The sequence below is a fragment of the Chiloscyllium punctatum genome, chromosome 46 (assembly GCF_047496795.1).
Source record: "Chiloscyllium punctatum isolate Juve2018m chromosome 46, sChiPun1.3, whole genome shotgun sequence".
Taxonomy (NCBI): domain Eukaryota; kingdom Metazoa; phylum Chordata; class Chondrichthyes; order Orectolobiformes; family Hemiscylliidae; genus Chiloscyllium; species Chiloscyllium punctatum.
The window spans coordinates 62,479,548-62,507,213 of record NC_092784.1 but is presented as its reverse complement, the minus strand read 5'-3'; the positions used below and the strand labels follow the sequence as shown (position 1 = coordinate 62,507,213).

The following is a 27,666-nucleotide window of genomic DNA, read 5'->3' as shown; positions in this document are numbered from 1 at the left end:
ACTGTGATTATAACAAAATAAATAATGATACATTTCAGACAATAAAGCTTCACTCTTACCAGTTTTCTCTCAGGGTTTGGCAAGCGTATTTCTCCCATTGAGCCATTTTCTTAAATGAAGTGAAAGAGAACAAGATTATTTTCAGTCCGAAGCGTGCATCTCTATAACAAGCTTTAGGAAGCTCACAAGGACTGGATTTAAAATATTCCCTGTCTTCTTTTGGCTAAGATCCTGGGTTATTCATCTGTCCTGACCCTCCTCTGCCTAACAACAGCTCCCTCATGATTGAAAATATGAGCACAGAGCTGTGCACAGTTGTTTCTCCAAGCTTTGCCCAATGCTCATTCTCTGCAAGTTGTTTTATGGATAGCTAAGCTGCTGCAGATGTTAGACTTACATAACATTCTTGTTACATAACAATAGACAGTTAGGATGTGTGAAATAATGAGATCAAAAACCCTCAAAGAGGAACAATTTGTGGGAAATGACACCCTATCTTTATAAAGATCGAACCGTAAAGAAGAATGTTTATGTTCCAAAGATGTGTTAATTAGTTAAGGGGTAAACTATAAAGTATGGGATTTGGCGGGGGGGATGGGGTGGCGAGGATTAGTTAGAGGGAGGAAACAGGCAGTTCGTAATTGGAAGTGGGTTGTGGTGTCCCATAGGATTCAGTTATTGAGATATTTCTGTTTGCTCTACATGTTGTAGATATCTCAAGGCCTAACATGAATATACCAAAAACAGGAAGTATAACTAGTTATTTTAGAAGACAAAAGAAAGCTGTAAGAAAAGTTTTGGGAAGATGAGGTTGAGGTTAAAAATGGACCATGGAATTCAGTGTCAAGATGTGTGAGGTAATGTGGCTTGGCAATGACAGAAATAAGTGTGAATGGGAATTGACTCTGTGAAAGAGAAGTTATGTTTGAGCATGTGGGTTCACCAGTCATGAAAGGAAAACCCCGGATGGCAAGGCTATGAAATATAGATTTCCATGTCTGAAGTATATGGGATGTAGAATGTAAAAGCTATTTCACATGAATTAGACATCGGCTCCAATACTGGAGTATTGGATTTCATAATGGGAAAACGGGTACAGAGGTTCAGCAGAGGGTCACTGTGATGCTGCCTGGTATGTTAAATAAACTTTTCTGAGGAGTTCAGTGTCAGCACACATTTGGGAAACCTCAGGCAGAATGGGGAGGGAGAAGTGGAATTAACCCTGTGATGACCAGAACTGCATCTCAGGAACAGTGTGAAACTTATAAAAAAGCAATGTGCAGAATGTGAAATAATTTAACAATTGCTTCTTGCCTCAACCCCCTTTACTGTCTTAAATTAAGCCTCAGAAATCTTCCAATCTGTCTACATGCTTTCTGGAGATGGACAATTAGTTTTATAGACAAGTACAACTTTACAATTATTCTTGCTACCTCAGCAGGTTGAGGGTGAGGACTGTTCTGTTCACCTCAACCTTGAAACAGGGGCCAACACTTGGGCCTCCTTCACTGAGTCATGCAGTCATGGTGGAGCTAGCTGTGTTCCGTTTTCATTTACTGACTTCCAACAGAGCGTTCATCATGAAGCTCCCGAATTAAAGCTTCTTCACAGACTGAACATTTTGTCGGATTGAGCACTGCCCAGGGAACAGCTGTGGTTCCTTGCTTTTACCGATCAATAGAAAATCTATTCACAACTTATTCAATAGAGGAAAAAAACAAACCACAAACTCAATTTTTTGTTAAGTCCTTTAGAAGAACGTTGTTTCATTTACCTTGAGGGTAACTTTTAGCTTTTAAAATTGTAATGTAATCCTTTTCACTCTGAACACTGACATGAACAAATTCCAAATATAGATTTCTATTTTCCATATGTGTCCGTTAGATAATTGTGAAGCAGGTTTCTTTCTCTCAGACTTTGGCTGTACTAACCTGAACTAAGTGGAACTGATTGTGGCACAAACTCATTCTTCCGCCTTCTTCCATCTGGGGAGAAGCATCCAAATGTCAATTAACTTCTTCACTTCCTGCTCACACTGAGCTTATGGTGGCAGTGTGAGGCATCTTGGATAGGACTTTACAGGATTTCTCTTCTCACTTAACTACAGCTCCAGAAAGTAATCCTGAACTCCACAGAACCATCTAAAGAGAAACATTCAAAGGATTTTGCACAGACCCCTCAGGTGAATGTAGCCAGGACTAGAGGGATCAAGGTGTTATAGGGGGAAAGTGAGGACTGCAGATGCTGGAGATCAGAGTCGAGAGTGTGGTGCTGGAAAAGCACAGCCAGTCAGGCAGCATCCGAGGAGGAGAATTGATGTTTCGAATATAAGCTTTTCATCAGGAATGTGATGTCATCGGGCTCAGTTTATCAATGTGTTTGTTGAAACATTCCCATCCCTGATCACTCGTGGCTGCTGACTAACTGAGTGCTAGGACCAGGGAGCAGTTAATAAGCCTGAATTAACAAGGTCCAAGTTCTGTGATTCTAAACTAATTGTCCAACCCTTGTGATGGAAGGTAGGTGATTTATATATTTAATAACATCCACTTTACAGTTGGGATTTCAAACTAGTGTCATATGGCTGTTGGTTACTTTTGGGAAGGGTTGAAAAACACCAAGGTTAGAGAATCCTTCCTGAACCATTACTTAATCCAGTATGTTTAGGAGAGCAGGTGACAGTAAACACCCCTGGAGTGTTAATGGAAGATTGTTTATGTCATGGGAATTACAAAAGATGTAAACATTGAAACCATTAGCTTGATTTTTGGTTTTGAATAATCAAGGAGAGGACTGATTTTGGCTTAGAAAACCAAGAAATTAAAAGCTTTTAGGACAATTTTTGCAGAGGCCTGACTGGAGTCACAACCAAATATGGGTTCTCTCCCAGAAAGGTGGGTAGAACATTTCAGGGAAAGTGCAGTTAACTTAGTGTAAACGTTCAGCTTGTGAAACTCTCAGGTGAAGAGTATTTCGTTCAAAATCTGAAGATTATTGAAAGACTGAGAAAGACTAAACTTGTAGTTTTCTGAGTATTTATGGAAGAAGACTTCAAAGTCCTGAGGATAGCACTGGAGAACCTTTGATAAAGAAGGATATTCTCTCTGGATTTAAAGCACTGTAAGATAATGATCTAGGGGATTTTTTTGGACTTAGTTTTGCTTTGGGCCTTAAGATCTTTGAAACTGTGTTCTGTATTTCAATGGTTTGGTTTGTTTATCTTTTTCACTTTGTGCCATAAACTTCTGTTTTATTGTTAATAGAAAAATCTGCAACCTTGCCTATCTATGTTTCACTGAATGACCACCATGTTCATTAAACAATATACTGTCAAGCCAGATCTCATTTTGGGATCTGATTTCTCCAGGTAGTAACATCAGCTGGGCCTATAACAGCCTGCAACCTCATCAGAATCTAATATTTCAACCCAACATCAGGGAAAGAATGAAGATCCATTTCCAAATCATAATAGTATGTTGTTTGTAGGGGAACATGCAGGTCGTGGTGTTTCTGTTGATCTGTTGCCCTAGTCCTTCTAGACTATGACACCATAATTGTCCCCCACTACGACATTACCCATCTTCCAACAACTCTGTTGTCTCTGAAACTCTCAACCCCTCATACCATCATCACATCCAGATTTGTTCCAGTGTTTTTCTGTGAAGTCTCCTATATCCCACGAAGTGTAATCTTGAGCCCACTAAAGCTGTATTGCCTATATCCTATCCACAGCTAGTTCTAGTCACTTATTACAGTATAAAAGTAAGGAAGTCTTGCCACAACTGTGCAGGGCTTTGTTGAGACTCACCTAGAGTACTGGGTATAGATTTAGCTCTTTACTTAACGAGGGATATCTTTATGTTGCAAATAGCAAGGCATATTCTGGAATTCCACCTCTAACACAACGTCTTAAGATTAGATTCTTCTACATTGTGGAAACAGGCCCTTTGGCCCAACAAGTTCTTGCCAATCCTCCGAAGAGTAACCCACCCAGACCTGTTTCCCTCTAATTAGTGCACCTACGTTATGGGCAATTTAGCATAGCCAATTCACATGACCTACACATTTTTGGAGCACCCGGAGAATACCCGCACAGACACGGGGAGAATGTGCAAACTCCACACAGACAGTCGCCCAAGGCTGGAATCGAACCTGGATCCCTGGCGCTGTGAGGCAGCAGTGCTAACCACTGAGCCACCCTACCGCCCTCTGACCAAGTTTTCTTCTCTCTGGTCCTCACATCTCCTTCTTTGGCTTTGTGTCTAAGTTTTTGTGGAGCTCCTTGCGATATAGAAACATAACATAACATAAAAGCAGAGAGAATAGGAGCAGGAGTAGGCCATTCGGCCCCTCAAGCCTACTCCTCTAATCAATACGATCATGGCTAATCAGTCCCAGGTCCCACTTTCTCCTTATACTCTTTGATCCCTTTAGTCCTAAGAAATTTATCAACATATTTTTTGAAAGTCTTCAATGTTTTGGCCTCAATAGTTTCTTGTGGTAGAGAATTCCACAGGCTCACCACTGTCTGGGTAAAGAAATTTCACCTCATCTCAGTCCTAAATGGCCCCCCCTACCCTTAGCCTGTGAGTCTGGTTTTGATTCCCTGATTATCAACAGCCAGAAGATCCTTCTTCACATAAAGAGACCAAAACTGCCACAATATTTTAAGTGTGATCTTACCAATGCCCTGTACAGTTGCAGCAAAACACTCTTGCTCCTGTACTTGAGTCCTCTCACTATGAAGGCCAATGGGCCATTTGCCTTCTTCACCACCTGCTGAAACCTCATGTTTATTTTCAGCGTCGTCTCGCTGCTCCTCTCCATTTCCTGATCTATCACTTTTGAGATAATTGCCTTTATGTTCTCGCTACCAAAGTGGATAACCTCATATTTATCCAAATTATACTGCATCCCCTGCTATATATTTGTCCATTTCCTTAACTTGTTCAAATCACACTGAAGCACTTCTCCGTCCTCCTTACAGTTCACCCTCCCAATCAACTTTGTATCATCTGCAAACTTGGAGATATGATACATGATTTCCTTATCTAAATCATTAATATTTATTTTTGAGATGTGGAAAGTGTGATATAAAAACTTATTGGTATTTTGATTTGTTAACGTAATCACTGGTTTCAATAACTAACTGTACATCTGAGATAAACACAGCGGGAACACTTAGCTACACAAACTCTGAGTTCACCATGCTAGCTTTATGTCATTGTTGAGGCTATGTGCAATCACCAGTCTGTGTGCATTACTAGGATTAATATCCAGTGCATTCTGCTTACATTACTGAAGTTTTCCATCTTCACCAATTGCCACAAGTTTGTATGTTTATGTGATTACTTTCCTTGTGTAGCTTTCTCAGTGTACGTCTTTGCACCATATGTATTTTTGATACAGTCCATCTTCCATTCTCTCCATGCTATGTCTGCATGTAAACGCAATCTGTGTGTGTGTGTGTGTGTGTGTGTGTCTGTATGTGTATGTGTGTGTGTCTGTCTGTCTGTCTGTGTATCTGTGTGTGTATGTGTGTATCTGTATGTGTGTGTGTGTCTGTACGTGTGTGTTTCTGTATGTGTGTGAGTGAGAGAGAGAGAGAGAGAGGGAAAGAGGAAACATTCTTTAATGCGGCAGCATTGATGATCATGTGAGATTTATCCACTGTTTGTAGACAGTACTGTCTTTACTTCGGTTTGTTGTCTCAACCTCTCATTCCCATGATAATTGTCCAACAAAAATACATGGATTATTTTAAACCAATGAAGAATAGAAACAGCAATATTTTGGGAATAGGTGTTACCTGGACAATTGCTCTGTGTCAGGAGCAACTGAGGACAAAAGACTACAGTAAAATGCTGAGATTGAACCTGAACTGCCCTTTCAGAAAGCTGAAAGCCTTCTTGAACTGCAGGAATTTTTTGTGTGTAGCGTCATCCACAATGGTGTTAGGGAGGGAGTTTCAGAATTTTCATCCAACAACAGTGAAGGAACAGCGATGGATTTCCAAGTTACAATGTGGCTTGGTGGGTAACTTTTAGGTGGTGATGTTCCTATGTCTCTGCTGCCCTTAACCTGCTAGGTGGAAGTGGTCATGAGTTTGAAAGGTGCTGTCAAAAGAGCTTTGGTGGATTATCACAGTACATTGTGCAGATGGTGCAAACTGCTCCTACTGTGCATTATGGTGAAGGATATTTAAATGTCTGTGTATGCAGCAGATTGAAGTGTGTGTACATAAAAGAACTGAATGTCCCAGCAATGACTGTGCGGGTGTGTAACAGGACTAATTTATTGGGTTTTGGCATCATGGTAGCCCACAATCCCACCAGCACACCAAAACAGCAACTAATGAACTTGAAAGACCCCATACAGACCATGTCCTTGTTTTTACCTAGTCATTTACGAAATACCTTGCAAGGATGTAACAAACACAACATTGGACAAACAGGCAAAGAACTAGCCACTAGGATAAATGAACATCAACTAGCCACAAAAAGACATGACGCTCTCTCACTAATATCCTTACATACAGATGAGGAAGGACACCACTTTGACTGGGACACCACATCCATCCTAGGACAAGCCAAACAGAGACATGCACGAGAATTCCTAGAAGCATGGCATTTCAACGGGAATTCCATCAACAAACGCATTGACTTGGACCCCATCTACCACCCCCTGAGAAAAAGAACAGGAAATGACATCACCAGTCCAAGGGAACCTAAACACGTAAATAGAAAGCGGGTCAAATCACCAGTGCTTCACTGGAGGCTCACTGATGATGTTACCTAATATGGTGATGAAATGTTTGAAAACAAACCTTCCAGCTCAGCGAGCAAACTTACATCTGGTAGTATTTTATTTTAAAGTTTTTTTTAAAGAGATGACAAAGAAAACTGATGAAGGTGGAGCTGAAGACGTTGTCTATATGCTCTTCAGCAAAGCATTTGAAAAGATTCCATGATAGACTGGCTAGTAAGGTTAGATCATATGGATTGGGGGAAGCTAGCCAATTGGATATAAAATTAGAGGGTAGTGGCGATGGTTGTTGTTCAGACTGGAGGCCTGTGACCAGCAGTGTGCCGCAAGGATCGGTGCTGGGTCCACTGCTTTTCTTCATTTATATACATGATTTGGATGTGAATATAGGAGGTATGATTAGTATGTTTGCAGATGACACCAAAATGGGTGGTGTAATGGACAAGTGGAGAAAATGATCTCAGAGTAGAATGGGACTTTGATCAGGTGGGCCAGTGGGCTGACTAGTGGCAGATGGATTTTAATTTAGATAAATATGAGGTGTTGCATTTTGGTAAGGCAAACCAGGGCAATATTGATAAAGTAAATGACAGGGATCTGGGGAGTGTCACTGAACAAAGAAATCTAGAGGCACAGGTCTATAGTTCTTTGCCAGTAGAGTCGCAGATAGACAGGGTGGCTTCATTGGTCAGAACATTAGTATCGGAGTTGAAATGTCAAGTTGTGACTATACAGTACATTGGTGAGGCCACTTTTTGGAATACTGCATACAATTCTGGTCGCCCTTCTGTAGGAAGGATGTTATTAAACTTGAGAGGGTGCAGAAAAATTTACAAGAAATTAACAGGGTTGGAGAATTTGAGTTATAAGAAGAGGCTGAATAGACTGGAGCTATTTTCCCTGAGCATTGAAGGCTCAGGGGTAACCTTAGAAAGGTTATGTGGGCGGCACGGTGGCACAGTGGTTAGCACTGCAGCCTCACAGCGCCAGAGACCCAGGTTCAATTCCCGCCTCAGGCGACTCTCTGTGTGGAGTTTGCACATTCTCCCCATGTCTGTGTGGGTTTCCTCTGGGTGCTCCGGTTTCCTCCCACAATCCAAAAATGTGCAGGTCAGGTGAACTGGCCATGCCAAATTGCCCGTAGTGTTAGGCGAAAGGGTAAATGTGGGGGAGTGGGTCTGGGTGGGTTGCGCTTCGGTGGGTCGGTGTGGACTTGTTTGGCCGAAGGGCCTGTTTCCACACTGTAATCTAATCTAATAATCTAAAAATCATGAGGGGCATGGATAGGTAAATAGACAAGGTCTTGTTCCTAAGCTGGGGAAGTCCAAAATTTGGCGTCATAGGTTTAGCGTGAGAGGGTGGTACATGTATGGAATGGGTTCTAGAAGTGGTGGAGGCTGGTACAATTACAGTATTTAAAAGGCATCTGGATGGGTACATGAATAGGAAGGGTTTAGAGGGTTATGGGCTAAATGTTGGCAAATGGGATTAGGTCAGATTAGGATGTCTGGTCAGTGCAGATGAGTTTCAGTAGAGTCATAGAGATGTACAGAATGGAAACAGACCACTAGGTCCAGTTCGTCCATGCTGACCAGATATCCTAACCTAACCTAGTTCCATTTGTCAGCACTTGGCCCATATCCCTCTAAACCCTTCCTATTTACGTACCCATCCAGATGTTTTTTAAATGTTGGAATTGTACCAGCCTTCACCACATCCTTTGGCAGCTCATTCCATACACACACCATCCTTTGCATGAAGAAGTTGCCTCTTTGGCCCTGTTAAACTTTACCCCTCTCACCCTAAACCTACACCTTCTAATTCTATATTCCGCCACCCCAAGGAAAAGACCTTGTCTATTTACCCTAAACATGCTCCTCATGATTTTGTAAACCTCTTTAAGGTCACCCCTCAGCCTCCAACATTCCAGGGAAACAGCCACAGCCTATTCAGCCTCTCCCAATAGCTCAAACTCTCCAACCCTGACAACATCCTTGTAAATCTTTTCTGAACCCTTTCAAGTTTCACAATATCCTTCCTATTTGGATCAAAGGGTCTGTTTCCATGCTGTATGATTCTATGCTTGAAGTGTGAGTGTATAACAGGACTGAGTGTCCCAGCACTGATTGTTGTGTATCTATTTACCATGGTCAGTCTGTGTGTTACATGGCGTGTCCAGTGGTGTGGATTTACAAACCACAAAGGAACAAGCTCTAAGATGGAGTTTTACAGGAGCTGATACAATAGTGTGGATGTGATGATAATACATAAACCACAATCCCCACTTTCCCTTCTGTGAATCAGTTTTAGAAGAAGTTTGTTCATGTCAGAACAGTCAGGGCTCCATATGTATTAGCTTCCATTCCATAAGGTCTGGGATCACTCCAGGAACTCTCTCATATTAACCTCATCATTTCATTATATTATGTCTGTGATTTCCCACAAACTCCTCTGCAACTCCTCTCCTCCTGAGCTGGAAACTTTAACAAACACCCAGAGGCCCTTTAACATCTGCTTTGTACATGTGTTTGTGAGCACCATGTGTACACATTGTCTTTTTCTATATCCAGCTGTTCGCTGGAGAATGCTTATGGACAAGAATCCCGGCACCTCTCATGCACTGGCCTGCTCAGAAAGGCAACAATTGGCCGAGACAGGCAGGTCACAAGAATGTACTGGTTTGTCCATATTCTGATTGGATTTGATGCCTTTTCAATGGGTGAGCAAGAGCCCAGTTGTGCTAACAAGACTCTGCATTTTGTTGGACTGTCCAGATGTGAGTTTCAGGTGAGAATAAGTCAAGCTGAGCTCCACTAGTATCTACAGCCAAGGAAGGAGCAGTCCAATAACCTTGTGCTGCCAAATAAAACTTTCCATGTCAGAGAAAGCAGCAAAACTGTGAGAGAAGAGGGGGAAACGATGCTGGTATATTTGCTTGAGCTGTTATACAATGATATATTGCACAGTCAGTTTCCTTTATACCCCATTGGGTATAACAACAAAGTGCCGTTGTGTTACTAAGAGGCCAGGTCAGACGAGGTTCTCCAGGAAGCCAGGCAATAAACCATTCAGCAACTCTCCCTCATTGTGCCCTGTGTCCAGTTCCAGAGGTGGAAGGGAACCGTTTAAAACCCTCCTTCAAATCTTTTAAATAACAAGGAGTTTGATTTGAACAACAATACCATAGGTTTCTGTAGTGTCTAAGACATCCAAAGACATTTGCATCTGCTGACAAGATTCGACACTGGAGCTACTTAAAGAGATGTGAAGACAGTTGACCAATATGTTACTGAGTGAGGTAGGTATTAATGAGAGAGGTAGAGCAGGGAAGAGCTCTACAAATTGAATATTAAAACTTTGGCAACTGCCAATGCAGTTTTAAATTAGGAAGGAAAATAGGTTGGAATTAGTGGAGTGTAGAGATCTCGGAGGTCTGTGGGGCTAGAGAAGGCTACACAGAAAGTGAGGGACAAAACCATAAGTGGTTTCAAGGGAAGGATGAGAATTTTAAAATTAAAGCACTGTTGGACCAGGAGCCAATATAGACATTCACATTTCAGATGTACTCAAGTTGAAGGAAGGTCTAAAATGAGAATTTGAATGTTTGAGGCTGGTACTATTTAAATATGCTGCTGTCTCCAATGATCTACTTGAAGGTACTATTGCTGTCAGAGTGATTCCTTTCCTTCCCATACTGAAGCATCTGGAGTTTGCTCAGTGCCTCCTCAGAGGGACAAGGGAAAAGACAGGAATTAAAGCTGTAGGCATAGATTCTATCCATCTGGGATGCAAAGTTTCTTGATAGGACCTTCTGATATTCTGCTACGTTGCATCACTCACACTCAGCCCAGACAATGTCTTGGCACAGTTCTCCTATCATACACATCTAACAGCTTTTGCAATTGACATTCACAACCGTTGCAGCTGATAATTTGATTCATTCATTAGGGACAAATCAAAAATGTTGCAATGCTTCAAACATGCAACACATCTTCTGGGGTTCCACTGGACTGAAAAGATCAAGGAAGTGATGAGTTTATTTTAACTCCCACATTGGTCAAAATTGACCGATGTAATCAGTTTAGTAAAGTTTATTACAGAATAGAGTGTACATGTCTGTGTAAGAAGATGAACTGCATTTTGAGAGTTCCTGATAAGGGTAGAGATACAGAAAAACATAAGAAAATAGAAGCAGGAAACAGGCTGTTGGGCCTGTTCCATATGATTATGATTTTGCCTCAATTTCTATTCACCTATCATCTCCCCATAGTCCTCAATTTCCCAAGAAACGGTATGTCCATGCATCTCCAAACATATTAAATGATAGAACACCCACAATCCTTTGGGGTTTAAAGATTCAAATATCTCGTACCAGCTTTGCGTGAGGTAATTTCTCCTCATCTCTATCGTAAATGATTGGTGCATTATCCTGGCACTATAGCTCCATTTCCAGATTCCTGATCAGGGGAAAGCAATATCTTAGGATTGAATCTTACTTGTTTCAATTTGATATCCTCTCATTCTCCTAAATGCCAGAGACTGTAGGCTTAATTGACTCAGCCTCTCATGTTAAGACAGCCTGTGCATCTCATGAGACAATCTACAGAATCTTTGCTGTCCACCTCCAATAAAAGCATAGTGTATGCTTCCTTGGATATAAAAACCAAAGTAGCACATCCTTTTTCTAGTTGTGGTTACTCAAAACCCAGGAAGTAGGGAGATTAAGTGGTTGGGATAAGGTTAGTGATAGGGTACATTGTTGATGGAGTATAGAACTATTTTATTTAATTTGCTGCACTGTCTTTGTGTGATCCAATCTTTCATAAGATCAAAAACTGCTGGAGAAGCTCAGCAGATCATGCAGTATTGATGAAGAGAGAAACAAGGTTAACATTTGTCAGTTAAAATGTCAGTGAGCTTTCATGTCAGTGGCCGTTAAACCTGAAGTTATGAAAGGCAAAGTAAATTCTTCCTCCAGAAATCCTGCCAGACCTGCTGGGTTCCAGCATTTAAAAAGAATATTTCAGATTTCCAGCATCCACAGTATGTTACTTTTGCATCAATATCTCATAAACCTTCCCAATCTTATTACAACCTTTCACTGAATATGAGTCTTTCACCGAGTTTATAAAATGAGAGTTGGTACTGTTTTAAATCTCTATGACAGTGTACAACTGCCAGCATTTTGAATTGAGTACGTGAAAATATAGTGAAGGATAAAGCAAACCAAGACTGGAATGGCTTTCAGTTTTAATTAATTCATATCTTTCCAGATGTCTGCTTTCAAGTAGACTATGACTGAACTGAATCTCCCAAATACTGAAAGCAGACAGTGTGGGTGAGACTCCGTGGTGAACATTGCAACACTCAGAACACAAGTCCGCTATCCTTTGATAAGGGGATTTTTAAAAACTACAGCCCACATTTCCTGGAAAGCTATTACCTGTACTGATATGGTTTCTGGAAAAAAATGACATTTCTACAGCTGCCTCTCTGATTCACCCACGTTTTCCAAAATGCACCTAATTCAGAATATTACAGAATTTTAAATGCTACACTTAACCTCAATTTTTAACCCATGACCAGCTGAGAGACTGAGAAATGGAAAATCATCTGATAGACACTTGTTTTGTCAAACAAAGGTTGTATGTGGCAATATGAGACATGGTATCTCAGGAAATCTGAAATTAAAACAGAAAATGCTGAGAAATACTAAGTAGCATCTGTAAAGGGGGAAGCCAAGCTAGCTGAGTTTCAGGGTAGTGAGCTTTCATCAGGATGTAAAAGGGCTGTTTGGAATGAAGACAAAGAGAAGGTCAGTGAAAGGTTGTAAGACAAAGAGATTGAATGGGAGAAGGGATATTTTTCCAGAGCTGTCGAGAATGGTGTGGGGGCAAGTGAAGAAAGAGACAGACAAAAGCTGTGCCAGAGCAGGTGACCTGCTGATCCAAACCTGTCAGTGCCAATATCATCAGAGGCTGATCCTTGATTTGAGGGTGCCATCTGCTCAGGATTGTGAGTTTCTGCCCTATCCCTTGGTGAGGTTCCTCTGTTTGTTCTGGTTCCAGGCAGGATACCTCATCGGTAAGTTACCGTACTCGCTCCCCTTCTTTCTTCAACTGCCCCTTCAGTTGGTTAAATTTCAAAGGATCTCTTGCCCTTGAATCTATTTCTCCCTCACTAAAGTAATTGATGTTTTAAAAGGGGCAATTTAACCAGCTTTCTTAAATGAACAAAAGAGTGGTTTATTAGTTATTAGGAGAAAGTGAGGACTACAGATGCTGGAGATCAGAGCTGAAAATGTGTTGCTGGAAAAGCGCAGCAGGTCTGGCAGCATCCAAGGAACAGGAGAATCAACGTTTCAGGCATGAGCCCTTCTTTAGGAATGAGGAGAGTGTGCCAAGCAGGCTAAGATAAAGGTAGGGAGGAGGGACTTGGGGGAGGGGTGTTGGAAATGCGATAGGTGGAAGGAGGTTAAGGTGAGGGTGATAAGGTGAGGGTGATAGGCCGGAGTGAGGGGTGGGGGCGGAGAGGTCAGGAAGAAGATTGCAGGTTAGGAAGGTGGTGCTGAGTTCGAGGGTTGGGACTGAGACAAGGTGGGGGGAAGGGAAATGAGGAAACTTGAGAAATCTGAGTTCATCCCTTGTGGTTGGAGGGTTCCTAGGCAGAAGATGAGGCGCTCTTCCTCCAGCCGTCGTGTTGCTATGGATGACGGCTGGAGGAGAGCGCCTCATCTTCCAGCTAGGAAACCTGCAACCACAAGGGATGAACTCAGACTTCTCAAGTTTCCTCATTTCCCCTCCCCCCCCCACCTTGTCTCAGTCCCAACCCTCGAACTCAGCACCGCCTTCCTAACCTGCAATTTTCTTCCTGACCTCTCTGCCCCCACCCCCACTCCCACTCCAACCTATCACCCTCACCTTAACCTCCTTCCACCTATAGCATTTCCAACACCCCTTCCCTAAGTCCCTCCTCCCTACTGTTTATTAGTTATTAACCAGGATAGAAAATAGTAACAGTTTCAAAACAGGAGGCGAGTCTGAAAAAGATAACATTTAAAAATATGTACAAATCAGTATCAGAGTTCCAGGAACAGCAGAAGATGAGACATTGAGACCATTGTATTGGTGATACTGGTAACACTGATGTCAGTAGGCCAACACTCCAAGGCTGTAATGAGGTCAGGAGCTGAGTAGTCCTGGCAGAACCCAAACTGGGTGTCACTGAGCAGGTTATTGCTGAGCAAGTGCGGCTTGACAGTGCTGTTTCAACATGTTACCTTTGTGGGTAAGCTGCTTCCTGCTTCCTTTCGACTGTGATTGGCTTGCAGCAAAGAGAGTGTACTTGTTCTATTACCTGCAGCGTACGGATACTGAGGATTTCTCAGCTGACACCGAAGTGATTGGAATGAGGTCAGTCAAGTGGATCTCATAGAAAATGAGTTCCCTGATTGGGGATGTTAACCAGGACCAATTGGGGAGCCCTGGCTGACAGGTATAAACAGGAGTGTCAGAGGTTCTGCTTACTTTGGGAGTCAGCTCTAAGTTCGTTGGGTCAGTGTTATATACTATGCACATGTAAATAAAGGGTGAGTTGGTGATGAGATACCAGTCTTCTTGGAGTTATTTCAGACACTTTCACCCACTAGCACACAGAGCAGAGGTGAAGCTGACATTGAACTCCTATTCTTGTCAATGCTTGAGAGACAGAAACATGTTTCTCAGCCAGATTGCTCTTTTTTCTTCATCATGGTCACAGCCTGAAATAACTCACAGAAATTACAATACTGTTTGCAATGCCTTTCTCCTTTTGATGTCCTTCTCTTTGAGACTTCCTTGACACCTGTTAGGTGTGACATCCCAGAGTCTCCCTCAAGGCTAAGGATAATCCACACAGGCTGTCCAGAAAGTCATTGAATTCCATTGTGTGGAAATTTCATTCTCAGTCGAGCTTTGGTTATATATCCTCTTTAAAAAAAAGTATTGCAATAAAAGTTCAGTATGCACTATGTTTGTAGGTGGTCGTAGATAATGACAGTCTTCTTGTGAGTGAACAGCTTGTGGGGCTGGTCGCAAGAAAGAAATATTTATTGTCAAACACTCACTGATCTAGTTTGTACAAAGCTGATCTGGTGTGTGGAGAGTTGCCCAGGTGTGTCCTGTACACAAAAAAGCAGGACAAATACAACTTGGCAAATTACCACCCCATCAGTCTACTCTCTATCATCAGTACAGTGATGGAAGGTGTCATCAACAGAGCTATCAAGCAGCACCTGCTCAGCAATAACCTGCTCAGTGACGCCCAGTTTAGGTTCTGCCAGGGCCACTCAGCTCCAGACTTCATTTTGGACAGAGAAATGGAGAATGGAGTTTAATCTTGATAAATGCAAAGTGATGCATTTTGGAAAATCAAATTTAAGTGCAAATTATACAATAAATGGTAGAACACTTCAGAGAATTGACATACAGAAGGAACTGGGTGTATAGGTCCACGATCCCTGAAAGTGGCAACTCAGGTGGATAAGGTGGTCAGGAAGGCACACAGCATGAATGCTTTCATTGGCAGGACATCCAATATCAAAGTTAGCAAGTTATTTTGCAGCTGTATAAAACTTTAGATAGGCCACATTTGGAATACTGCATGCAGTTCTGGTCACCACATTCCCAGAAGGAAGGGGATGTTTTGGAGAGGGTGCCCAGAAGGTTTGCCAGGATGTTGCCTAGTCTGGAGGGTTTTGGTTATGTGGAAAGGTTGGATTAACTTGGATTGTTTTCACTGGAAAAATGGAGGCTGAGGGGAAACCTGATAGAGGTTTACAAAATTATGAGAGCCTTAGATCGGGTGGATAGTCAGAGGGTTTTTTCCCCCCAGGGTGGAAAGGTCAATTACAAGAGGGCAGAGATTCAAGGTGAGAAGGGGAAAGGTTAGGGGAGAAGTGCAGGGAAAATGATTCACACAGAGGGTGGTGGGTGCCTGGAACATACTGTCAGTGGAGGTGGGGGAAGCAGGCATGCGAGCAACATTTAAAGTGTATCTTGGTAGGCACATGAACAGGAGGCAAACAGGGGGATAGAAACCACTTATGGGCAATAAATAGTGGGTCTAAATAAGGGTCAGAATCAGTGCAGGCTTGGTGGGCCGAAGGGCCTTTTCCTGTGCTGTATTATGTTGTATACAATAGTTCAGAGGCTAGGATACTGTGATGAGTAACCCACCTCCTGATTCTTCTCCCCCCTCCCAACACCCCACCTTCTGTATACATACCAACAATTTCCTAACTACTCTCAGTTCTGAAGAAGTGCCACTGGACCTGAAATGTTAACTCTGATTTGTTTGCCAGACCTGCCAGACCTGAAGAGTTTTTCCAGCAATTTCTGTTTAAGATTTTTAACGCGTCTGTTTCACATCTTCCACCCAAGGTGTTTGTAGTCACATCATTAGGAAGTGCCTTCAGGATTATGATAATGTTTTGTGGACACCTGAAACTTTGAAGCACAATCCACAGAGTCTCACAATTTACTGCTCAGTTCAGTGAACCCACGAAACATTTCTGAAGTTTTTCTTGTTTTGTCTGGTGACAAAGGCTATGTCAGAGGTTCCTCTGGAGAGTTTAAAGCCCATACTGTGTCTGTGGGAAGATTTCCTGAACTACAGGAAGAAGGTGATTCAGAAAAATGGACAAGATTTTCTCTGTTTTGGACATCAGAGAAATATCTCGAAAGTTTCCACAATGTGGTTTTTGGAGATAGTTATAGTGATCACCTTCATGAAGTCAGAAGGAGTTCATTTTCCTTACAAATCCTTACAAGAAGGGTGCGCAGAGTCGCAGGGTGAGCAAAAGCTCATTAGCTTTGAAGCGCTCGGCTGGAATATAATCAGGACAACACACTCTGTTCAGTCCAAGAGGGGGAGATCGGCGTCTCAGTGTTAAAGTGGCCCACCGACAACAGGAATTCCAAAAGCATCAGACGGCCAATTTGGGAAATATTCACAAACCCAGCTCCCACTTCAGCGAGATGGGATGTTGACTGCACTAGATACCAGTTTCCAGACCGTTGGGTTCCAGCACCATCGCTATCAGGACTGATTTGATGAAAACCATGCTGGAATATGTAACCTCCTGCATCAGAAACGAATGCCTGCTGGAACAACCCAAAGTTTGCAAGTCAAGGCAACAGCTCAAGGTTGATTTCCAAAGACAACTCTGCAACACAAGTGATCAGTCAAGGGGAAAGAAGATCCAGGAAATCTGACAGCCCACTGGTCACCACGGGGACTGGCTTCCCATGTAAAACTTTTTGAAGCCATCAGGGCCATCCATGGGGCAAGGTCTAACAGAAAGAATCGTCCTTGTTTGCAGTATTGTCTTTCTCTTTGGAAGGTTGACAAAGACATTTGACGAAGCTGGAAAGAATACTTCCAACAACTTTCAACCACAAAGTCAAAGGGACAGCTGACCCCATCCAGGATATTCTGCTGTTATCCTAGATAGGTCACTCTTTAAGGATGTGGGATGGGCCATTTAGTACTGATATGAGGAGGGATGTCTTTACCCAAGAATGTGAACCTATGGAATTCTCTATCACAGAAAACAGTTGATGTCAAAACATTGAATATTTTCAAGAAGGAGTTAGATACAGTTCTTCTGGCTAAAGAAATCAAAGATTATTGGAGAAAGCAGAAACAGGGAAATGAGTTGATCAACCAGGTGGAGCACCTGGAATGGCTTGAAGGATCGAATAGCCTACTCTTGTTTCTATTTTCTGTTTCTGTTTCTGTTCCTTGGTCAAATCCATGGGTGGACCTCCATTGAATCAGAGAGTCATGCAGCCCAGAACAGACCCTTCATTCCAAGCAGACCATGCTGAACATTGTCCCAAATTAAATGGTCCCACCTGCCTGCACTTGGCCCATATCCCTCCAAACACTTCTTATTCATGTACTTATCTAAATATAGAACATAGAACATAGAACAATACAGCACAGAACAGGCCCTTCGGCCAACGATGTTGTGCCGAACTTCTATCCTACATTAAGCACCCATCCATGTACCTATCCAAATGCAGCTTAAAGGTTGCCAATGATTCTGACTCTACCACTCCCACGGGCAGGGCATTCCATGCCCCCACCACTCTCTGGGTAAAGAACCCACCCCTGACATCTCCCCTATACCTTTCACCCTTCACCTTAAATTTATGTCCCCTTGTAACACTCTGTTGTACCCGGGGAAAAAGTTTCTGACTGTCTACTCTATCTATTCCTCTGATCATCTTATAAACCTCTATCAAGTCACCCCTCATCCTTCGCCGTTCCAACGAGAAAAGGCCGAGAACTCTCAACCTATCCTTGTACGACGTATTCTCCATTCCAGGCAACATCCTGGTAAATCTTCTCTGCACCCTCTCCAAAGCTTCCACATCTTTCCTAAAGTGAGGCGACCAGAATTGCACACAGTACTCCAACTCTGGCCTAACCAAAGTCCTGTACAGCTGCAACATCACTTCACGAATCTTGAATTCAATCCCTCTGCTAATGAACGATAATACACCATAGGCCTTCTTACAAACTCTATCCACCTGAGTGGCAACTTTCAAAGATCTATGTACATAGACCCCAAGATCCCTCTGTTCCTCCACCTGACTAAGAACCCTACCATTAACTCTGTATTCCGCATTCTTATTTGTTCTTCCAAAATGGACAACCTCACACTTGGCAGGGTTGAACTCCATCTGCCACTCCTCAGGCCAGCTCTGCATCATATCTAAGTCCCTTTGCAAATGACAAATACCCTCCTCGCTGTCCGCAACTCCACCTATCTTCGTATCATCTGCAAATTTACTGACCCACCCTTCGACTCCCTCATCCAAGTCATTAATAAAAATTACAAACAGCAGAGGACCCAGAACTGATCCCTGCCGAAGTCCACTTGTAACTGGGCTCCAGGCTGAATATTTACCATCTACCACCACTCTCTGACTTCGACCGGTTAGCCAGTTTTCTATCCAATTGGCCAAATTTCCCTCTATCCCATGCCTCCTGACTTTCCGCATAAGCCTACCATGGGGAACCTTATCAAATGCCTTACTAAAATCCATGTACACTACATCCACTGTTCTACCCTCATCCACATGCTTTGTCACCTCCTCGAAGAATTCAATAAGACTTGTAAGGCAAGACCTACCCTTCACAAATCCGTGCTGGCTGTCCCTAATCAAGCAGTGTCTTTCCAGATACTCATAAATCCTATCCCTCAGTACCCTTTCCATTACTTTGCCTACCACAGAAGTAAGACTAACTGGCCTGTAATTCCCGGGGTTATCCCTATTCCCTTTTTTGAACAGGGGCACAACATTCGCTACTCTCCAGTCCCCTGGTACCACCCCCGTTGACAGTGAAGACGAGAAGATCATTGCCAACGGTACTGCAATTTCCTCTCTTGCTTCCCACATAATCCTAGGATATATCCCGTCAGGCCCGGGGGACTTGTCTATCCTCAAGTTGTTCAAAATGTCCAACACATCTTCCTTCCTAACAAGTATCTCTTCTAGCTTACCAGTCCGTTTCACACTCTCCTCTTCAACAATACGGTCCCTCTCATTCGTAAATACTGAAGAGAAGTAATTGTTCAAGACCTCTCCTATCTCTTCCGACTCAATACACAGTCTCCCACTACTGTCCTTGATCGGACCTACCCTCGTTCTCGTCATTCTCAGGTTTCTCACATGCCCATAAAATGCCTTGGGGTTATCCTTGATCCTATCCGCCAAGGATTTTTCATGCCCTCTCTTAGCTCTCCTAATCCCTTTCTTCAGGTCCCTTCTGGCTATCCTGTATCCCTCCACTGCTCTGTCTGAACCCTGTTTCCTCAACCTTATGTAAGCCTCCTTCTTCCTCTTTATTAGACATTCAACCTCCCTCGTCAGCCAAGGCTCCCTCACACGACCATTTCTTTCCTGCCTGATAGGTACATACATATCAAGGACACGTCGTATCTGCTCCTTGAAAAGGTTCCACATTTCCACTACATCCTTCCCTGACAGCCTATGCTCCCAACGTATGCTCCTCAAATCCTGTCTTACAGCATCGTAATTTCCCTTCCCCCAATTGTAAAATCTACCTTGTTGTGCGCACCTATCTCTCTCCATAACCAAGGTGAAAGTCACAGAATTCTGGTCACCATCACCAAAATGTTCACCCACTAACAAGCCCATCACTTATCCCGGTTCATTACTGAGTACCAAATCCAATATGGCCTCCCCTCTGGCTGGACAATCTACATACTGCGTGAGAAAAGCTTCCTGGACACACTGCACAAACACCGCCCCATCCAATCTACTTGATCTAAAGAGCTTCCAATCAATATTTGGGAAGTTGAAGTCGCCCATGACTACGACCCTGTGGCTTCTGCACCTTTCCAAAATCTGTTTCCCAATCTGTTTCTCCACATCTCTGCTGCTATTGGGGGGCCTATAGTAAACACCCAACAAGGTGACTGCACCTTTCCTATTTCTGACTTCAGCCCATACTACCTCCAGAGGCAGATCCCCCTCAAACTTCCTTTCTGTAGCCGTTATACCATTATCTTTTAAATGTTTTGACTATACCCACATCTACCACTTCCTTTAGAACTGCATTCCACACATGAACCACTCTCTGTGCAAAAAATGTTCTGCTCAAGTCTTTTTAAAATCTTTCTCCTCGCACTGTCACCCCCTGGTCTTGACATCCCCCACCCTAGGGAAAAGACATCTACCATTCACCTTATCTATACCCCTCATGATTTTAGAAACCTCTAAAAGGTCACCCCTCAACTTCCTATGCTCCGGTGAAAAAAGTCCCAGCCTATCCAAGGTATTTTTGAAGAACTGGGAGAGCTGCATTAAGCTTCAATGTGATCTCCAACATCCAAACTGACTGCAGCAGCAGATACATGGAAAATCCCTCCCTTCCACATTTATAATTGATCAGCATGTCTTATAACATCCCAACTTAATGAGCAACTAGAAATGGGTAAATAATGTTGACATTGCCAGCAATGACGCCATCCCAAACATGGCATTGCAACTTATGGCCTTCAGAGATCCTGTCAAGGATCTAAACGCCATATTTAAGTAGTGTAGAGAAGGGCATTCTCCTTGGTTTTGTGTTCTGTTGTTCTATTCTTGAAGAGTTGCATATTCTCCAGGAAATAATGGAGAATTGGAGTTGGAGTTTTTCCCAAGATGGGTCTGTTCTCATACTCCTTTACATTTTCAGGTGGGCTGTCCCATCGAACTCAGCAATGAGAAAAGCTCAAGGAGAGGCCGGAAACAGTTCCGTGCCCTGTTTGCTTCACCCCGTGTACTCTTGTTCAGTGCAACCCTCCTTAATTGCCTGGTGCAGTTTGCACATGCAGCAGATTACTGTGTATGTATAAAATTTCACTCTTAAACAATACCGTATGACAAGGCTGGAATTCTTGGCTTTGTGAGTTGTGATATCTGCTTTCTGCTCCTGGACAGTGAATGCTGTAACTGACGTTCATTCCTTCACGATTGTGTTGGACTGCTCTGTCTTTGTTTGGTTACCAGAACAGGACAGATTTAGCTGCTCGGTATGCTGTTTCTTCAGACTGAGCCACACTCTGACCTGTTCTCAGCTTTGTCTGGATATCTGTGATGAGAACACATTCAACCGGGTTGTGAGACCAACACATTAACATATTAATCCACCTTATAAAAACGGAATACTTTCCAGCCTGGGTGTCCTGTTCATCTCTGCCTCATGTCCTGGGTTGCAGGAGTTTTAAAGTTGTGCCATAATTCAGTGCAGAGAAATGATTCACACAGACTAAGAAAGGCAAATTCAGCCCACACTTCCTATCCTGAAATTAGTCCAAGCTTTGTGCAGCACAGCAGCTGCATTAGCTTCAGGTTTCAGATTTCCTGGGAAAGAGACTGCAGGCAGGTTTGTGAAATAAGAGCTGCAGTGTGCTCCACAGAATTGACTCTTTGTTATAGTGATTATGTGGGGGAGGGGAGGTACTGGGATATATTAGAGAACAGAATGGCTGTTAGACAAGGGCCCTGATGCACTGTTTATGGTCTTTGTCAAATATATGTAAAGCAATAGGCAGAACGGGCAAGCTTCCAGCAATGTGCGTGTGTATCTGTCTGTCTGTCTGTCTGTCTGTGTGTCTCTGCCTGCCCATCTTTGTGTGTCTGTATATGTGCGTGTGTGTGTGAGTATTTTTATGGAAGTTGGATGCAGACCTGTGTCACAGCAATGGTTTCACGTGAACCACGGTTGGTTGGAGTACTTTGGTAAAGAGTAGAATCAAGAAGCAGGGAGAATAGTAATAACAGATTGAAAGCTGCTCCCATCAAATCTTTAACATTGCTGGACATGCTTCCAGACACAGCCTCAGATAACAATTAGTCATTTCACACTCTATACAGTGTGCATTTATCAGACACTGCACTGAGTTGTACCAGACCTCAGGCTTGTTTTAAAATGCTGTGTATCCGTAAAGTTAGTTAGTCAGGTGTGTTCAGATGGTGACCATCATATGTCTCACCTGTTTCATACATGAGTCAGTTGAGTGTTTTGATTATTGAGAGACAGTGAGGACTGCAGATGCTGGCGATCAGAGTCAAAGAGTATAGTGCTGGAAAAGCACAGCAAGTCAGGCAGCATCCAAGAAGCAGGAGAGTCAATGTTTCAGGCATAAACTCTTTGTCAGGAATGTGAGGGTGGGGGGAGGGGTCGGGGAGGTGAAGGCAGCTGAAAGATAATTCGGAGAGTGGGAATGGGGGAAAGGTAGCTGGGAAGGCGATAGGTAGATGCAGGTGAATAGCTTGGAGTGGAGGGTGGAGCAGACCAGTGGGAAGGAAGATGTACACGTAGGACAGTTCAAGAGGATGGTGCCGAGTTGGAGGGTATGGATCTGGGTTGAGGTGAATGGAGGGGAAATGAGGAACCTGGTGAAGTTGATGTTCATGCTGTGTGGTTGGAGGGTGCCAAGGCAGAAGATGAGGCATTCTTCCTCCTGGCTTGGATTTGACGGTAGAGGAGGCCCAGGTATTGCATGTCCTTGGCAGAGTGGGAGGGGGAGTTGAAGTGGTCGGCTACGGAGTGTGTGTGTGTCCCAGAGATGTTCCCTGAAATGTTCCGGGAGTTGGCGTCCTGTCTCCCAGTGTAGCGGAGACCACATCGAGAGCAATAGACACAATAGATGAAGTGTTTGGATGTGCAGGAAAATCTCTGCAGGATAGATTTTGAATTGATAATGTGATCTTTAATGTGTGACTGCAAATGAAAGCTTTACTGAGCTTCTTAAATTAATTTTAAACTAGGGGTTATGGATCAGCATTTATTACTAATCACTAGTTATAGAGTCATAGATCTGTACAGCACAGAAACAGACCATTCGGTCCAACTCCTCCATGCTGACCAGATATCCTAAATTAATCTAGGCCAATTGGCAGCAGTTGGCCCAAAGCCCTCTAAACCCTTCCTATTCACATACCCATCCAGACGCCTTTTGTCCTTGAGAAGGCAGTAGTGAGCTGCTTCTTGAATCTCTGCAGTCCATTTGGTGTAAGTCCATCAATAATGCAATGAGGGAGGGAGTTGCAGGAGTTTGACCCAGTGATACTGAAGGAATGGCAAAATAGTTCCAAGTCAGAATGATGACTGGCTCTAAGGGGAACTTGCAGATAGTTGTGTTCCCATGTAGTTGCTGTCTTGGTAGTGGTCGTTGGTTCGGAAGGTACAGTCTAAGGAGCCCTAATGAATTTCTGGAGTCCATTTCGTAGATGATACACATTACTTCCACTGAGTGCTAGTGACGGAGGGAAGGAATTTGTTGGATGTGGTGTCAATCAGTTGGGCTGCCTTGTTCTGGATAGTGTCAAGCTTCTTAAGTGTTGTTGGAGCACCCATCCAGGCAAGTAGGGAGTATTCCTTCACACTCCTGACGTGCCTTGTGGTGGTTAGGCTTTGGGAAGTCAGGAGGTGAGTTACACGTTGCAGTATTCCTAACCCCTGACCTGCTCTTGTCACAGTACTTATTCATGTCCTCAGGAAAGGTCTGAGACAAGAGCTAATCACAACCCTTGCAGGGTATCACCTGATTCAGGTGAGGAAGTCACCAGGCAGTAGTAGAAAACAGGAGAAGCAGTTCCAAGACAAACCTGGATGTGGATGCAGCTTCTACTAAGAATGGGGAGAGCTTCTGGCTGGCCATGTGAGTTCAGTGTGTAAGATGAGTCAAACAGGACTCAAAACCCAACTTGGACTACTGTCACCCCACACAATTTTAGGGTAACAAGGTCACTCAGTGGTCAGTGCCAGGGACCTGGGTTCAATTCCTCGGGCAACTGTCTGTGTGGAGTTTGCACATTCTCCCTATGTCTGCATAGGTTTCTTATGGGTGCTCTGGTTTCCTCCTACAATCCAAAGATATGCCGGTTAGGTGGATTGCATGTTAAGTTTCCCCATAGTGTCCATGGATGTGTAGGCTAGCTGGGTTAGCCATGGGAAATGCAAGGTTACAGGTGGGCCTGAGTGGGGTGCTTATCAGAGGATCGGTGTGGATTTGATGGGCTGAATGCTTCCACACTGTAGGGATTCCATGATTCTATCTTATTTATTTGGTTAATCTAGTTCGGTTTCTGAAAGTGTAACACAACTTCATGGGCTTGACAAAAGGCCGTCAGTTTGTATCATTGACCATTTACAACATTTTCAATAAGTACTGCCTAATCTGCTGCGTGTTTCCAGCGTTTTTATTTTTTTTAAAAATCAGCATTTTGCTGAGAATGTTGAAGGACAAAAATGAAAAATGCAGGAAACACTGCACACCATTTGTGGAGAGAGAATCAGACCCTTCCTTTTTCCATGGATACTGTCAACTAACAATGTCTCCTGCATCTACAATACTTTGTAACTGTTAAGGGATTGATATTAGTGGCTGAGCTTAATTCATAGTGTAGATAGCAGAGATGGATTTGGGGACCCTTGAATCTGGATGACTCTTTTCCATGGTGTGTTCAATAAGCTGTCAGCAGCCTGAACCCTCTCTCTCTATATCATCAATGCATGATTTATGTGGTCAGTTATGAATGAACCTGTTTACTTATAGAGTAATTGATCATATAGCAAGTGCAGCCAAGTCCATGCTGACCATAATCGCAAACTAACTAGTTCCACCTACTTGTTCCTGGCTCATATCCCTTCAAATCTTTCCTATTCATGTATTCCTATCCAAATGTCTTTTCTCGTGACAAACAAATCTTTAAATTACAAAAATAATCAACTGCAGAATTGTTTAAAACTTCGTCCATTTAATGAATTAGCGAATTTGACTAAATTCATTGTTAAATCTTGCAGTGTTCACAGGGTAAGTAACGATAATATGTTTGAGGAATTTTGATGTGAAGCTGTTTAAAATTCAAAAATCAGAAACAGATCTGCTCACAAGGAGGAATCTGAATCCAATAAACAAGTGTCATAACCTTGGGATCAGCTATGGACATTTGAGCTTATCATTCCAACATGCATGTTTTTAAAAATGGAATACTAAATTTGCTGCTAAGGAAAAGATAACGAGAGACAGACTACCCCACCGTCTGTCAGCACAAGAACATCTCCCACAGACATCTTTAGATGTTACCCTTCCAGGGATATGCATAAACACAGCTAAAAATTCCCTAAAGCCACCGGTCTGTATGTTTTAATGTCTGATACCTGATACGTGGATTATACTGCTGTGCAGGTCACAATTTGAGAACAGCCATTAAATACCCCTGTACTGGAAGTGAAGAATGGAAAAATGGTTTCTCACTCCAAATGCTGCCAGCCAGCCATCAAGGCCGAAGTCAACCAGGATTGAAGAATTTTAGTCAACCTGCAAAATCAATAATCTCAAAATGGTCTGGTTAACTACCAAAGTAACCTCTACATGTACCATCCAATGTAATGGCCACAATGTTCTACTATCTTCTCTTCACAAATGAGACTGACACGTTTATCTTTTTTTTACACTTTTATTTGTTTTGGACTAATTCCATATTCCTAATCTGCCGTGTTATTATTTCTTCTCATGTTTACTAATTAATAAAACTCACTGTTTTGCTAACTCAAGAAATTCTGACTAAATTGGCTCCTTTAAAAACATAAATTCATTTGGTCTGAGAGAAAGATATAAATATTGAAGGAATCTTTTTACATTAACCTTGTTGTGACCATCCAAGAGGGTGGGTAAATAAAGAGGAGTCAGTTCATCCATCCTCACCCTGGGAGATGAATGGTTTGTTATATCCCATCTGGGAGAAAGTGAGGAGTGCAGATGCTGGTGATCAAAGTTGAAAAAGTGTGGCACTGGAAAAGCACAGCAGGTCAGGCAGCATCTGAGGAGCAGGAGAGTCGACATTTCAGACATAAGCCCTTCATCAGGAATGGTAACATACTGGGTAACTTTGTTCAGAGACTAATGGTTGTAAAGCAAGTTAGAGTTGTTTCATGTTCTGGAGGATCAGGCAGCATTGGGAAAGGAGGTGGGGTAGTAGAATGTTACAAGGCTAATGATTCAGAGGCCAGGCTAAAGCCCTGGGCACACACGTGTAAATCCAAGCATGGCATCTGGTTGAGTTTGAACTCAATGAATAAATCTAGAATCGGCAACTAGTTTCAGTTACAGAGACCATGGTTGTTGTAAATGACCCATCTGGTCCTTTCAGGACAGAAATCTGCTGTCCTCACTTAGTCATGCCTACCTGTGATTCCAATTCCACAGTAATGTGGTTGACTCTTAATTATACTCCCAAATGGACAAGCAAGTCACAAGTTCAACAAAATTCAGCATTTAGGGACTGGTAATAAATGCTGCCCTTCCAGCCATGCCCACAGACTGATAATCAGTAAAGAGAACCTCATCATGGCCTTCTGTCTAAACATTCAAGGTTTTTTAGTTGGGTAGTGATCCTTCCTGTGTTGCATTCTGCTACATCCACTTCTTCCAAAGCTGTGTTCTGGCCACAGATTGTTCTTGACCTGAAATCTGGTTAAATAATCTCTTCATACAATATAATCCAATTGGTTATTAAACCACAAAACACTCAAACTAGCAACATGAATACGGGACAGTGATGCTAATACAAATGTTGACACATATATGAATTAGAAACCCTGACTGTACAGATTGTAAAATAGACACTTACACTTTATCTCTGGGAAGACTGTGCTACTTTGGCACAGAAAGGTTATCCGAAGGAAATTCCAGGTCTAATAAGACTCAAGAGAAGTCTTGCTTGAAGATGTTCCCTGTCAATATGAGCAAACATTAATAGGTGTAAACTTGGCTCCTGGCCTCCACTTTGCCATACTTTACAGAGCATAGGACGCTCTAGAAGTTGCAGGGAGCAACTGCAGAGCCAGTACTCAGTAATGTCCTTTTCAAGTGTACACCCAACTCTTTTTGGGAAATAAGATTTCAGCATATGTGAGAACATTTCACTTGCGAATTTCCATTCTAGGGGGGAGGGTGTTGTGGGTAACTTAATTGAAACTTAGAGGCTAGGAGAAAGTGAGGATTGTAGATGCTGGAGAGTCAGAGTTGAAACGTGTGGCGCTGGTAAAGCACAGCAGGTCAGGCAGCATCTGAGGAGCAGGAGAGTTGACGTTTTGGGCATAAGCCTTTCATCATTCCGATGAAGGGCTTATGCCCAAAATATCGATTTTGCTGTTCCTCAGATGCTGCCTGACCTGCTGTGCTTTTCCAGCGCCACACGTTTCAACACTGAAAAGTAGAGGCTGTACATCAAGTTACCTGTCTATAGGTGAGGTCCAGTTTTGAATGAATCTTAACAGCTTCGGATTCCAAACAAACGTTCACTCAGTTCAGATTGGATGGTGAATAAT

General features: G+C 42.9%; 1 protein-coding gene across 10 annotated transcripts in view; it reads right to left on the bottom strand.

Annotated features, from left to right (window-relative positions):
* Positions 1–21,656, bottom strand: part of s1pr2 (sphingosine-1-phosphate receptor 2) — a 91,221-nt gene extending 69,565 nt beyond the window's left edge. For 3 of the 10 annotated variants that reach the window (XM_072564457.1, XM_072564454.1, XM_072564452.1), the window contains exons 1-2: positions 21,203–21,656; positions 60–109 (exon numbers count right to left, since the gene is read on the bottom strand). The gene's annotated coding sequence lies outside the window, so the exon portion shown is untranslated. Of the gene's footprint in view, positions 1–59; positions 110–1,931; positions 2,142–21,202 lie in introns of all 10 variants that reach the window. The other 7 variants (XM_072564461.1, XM_072564460.1, XM_072564458.1 and 4 more) reach the window with 4 other exon arrangements.
* Positions 21,657–27,666: the final 6,010 nt, after the last annotated feature.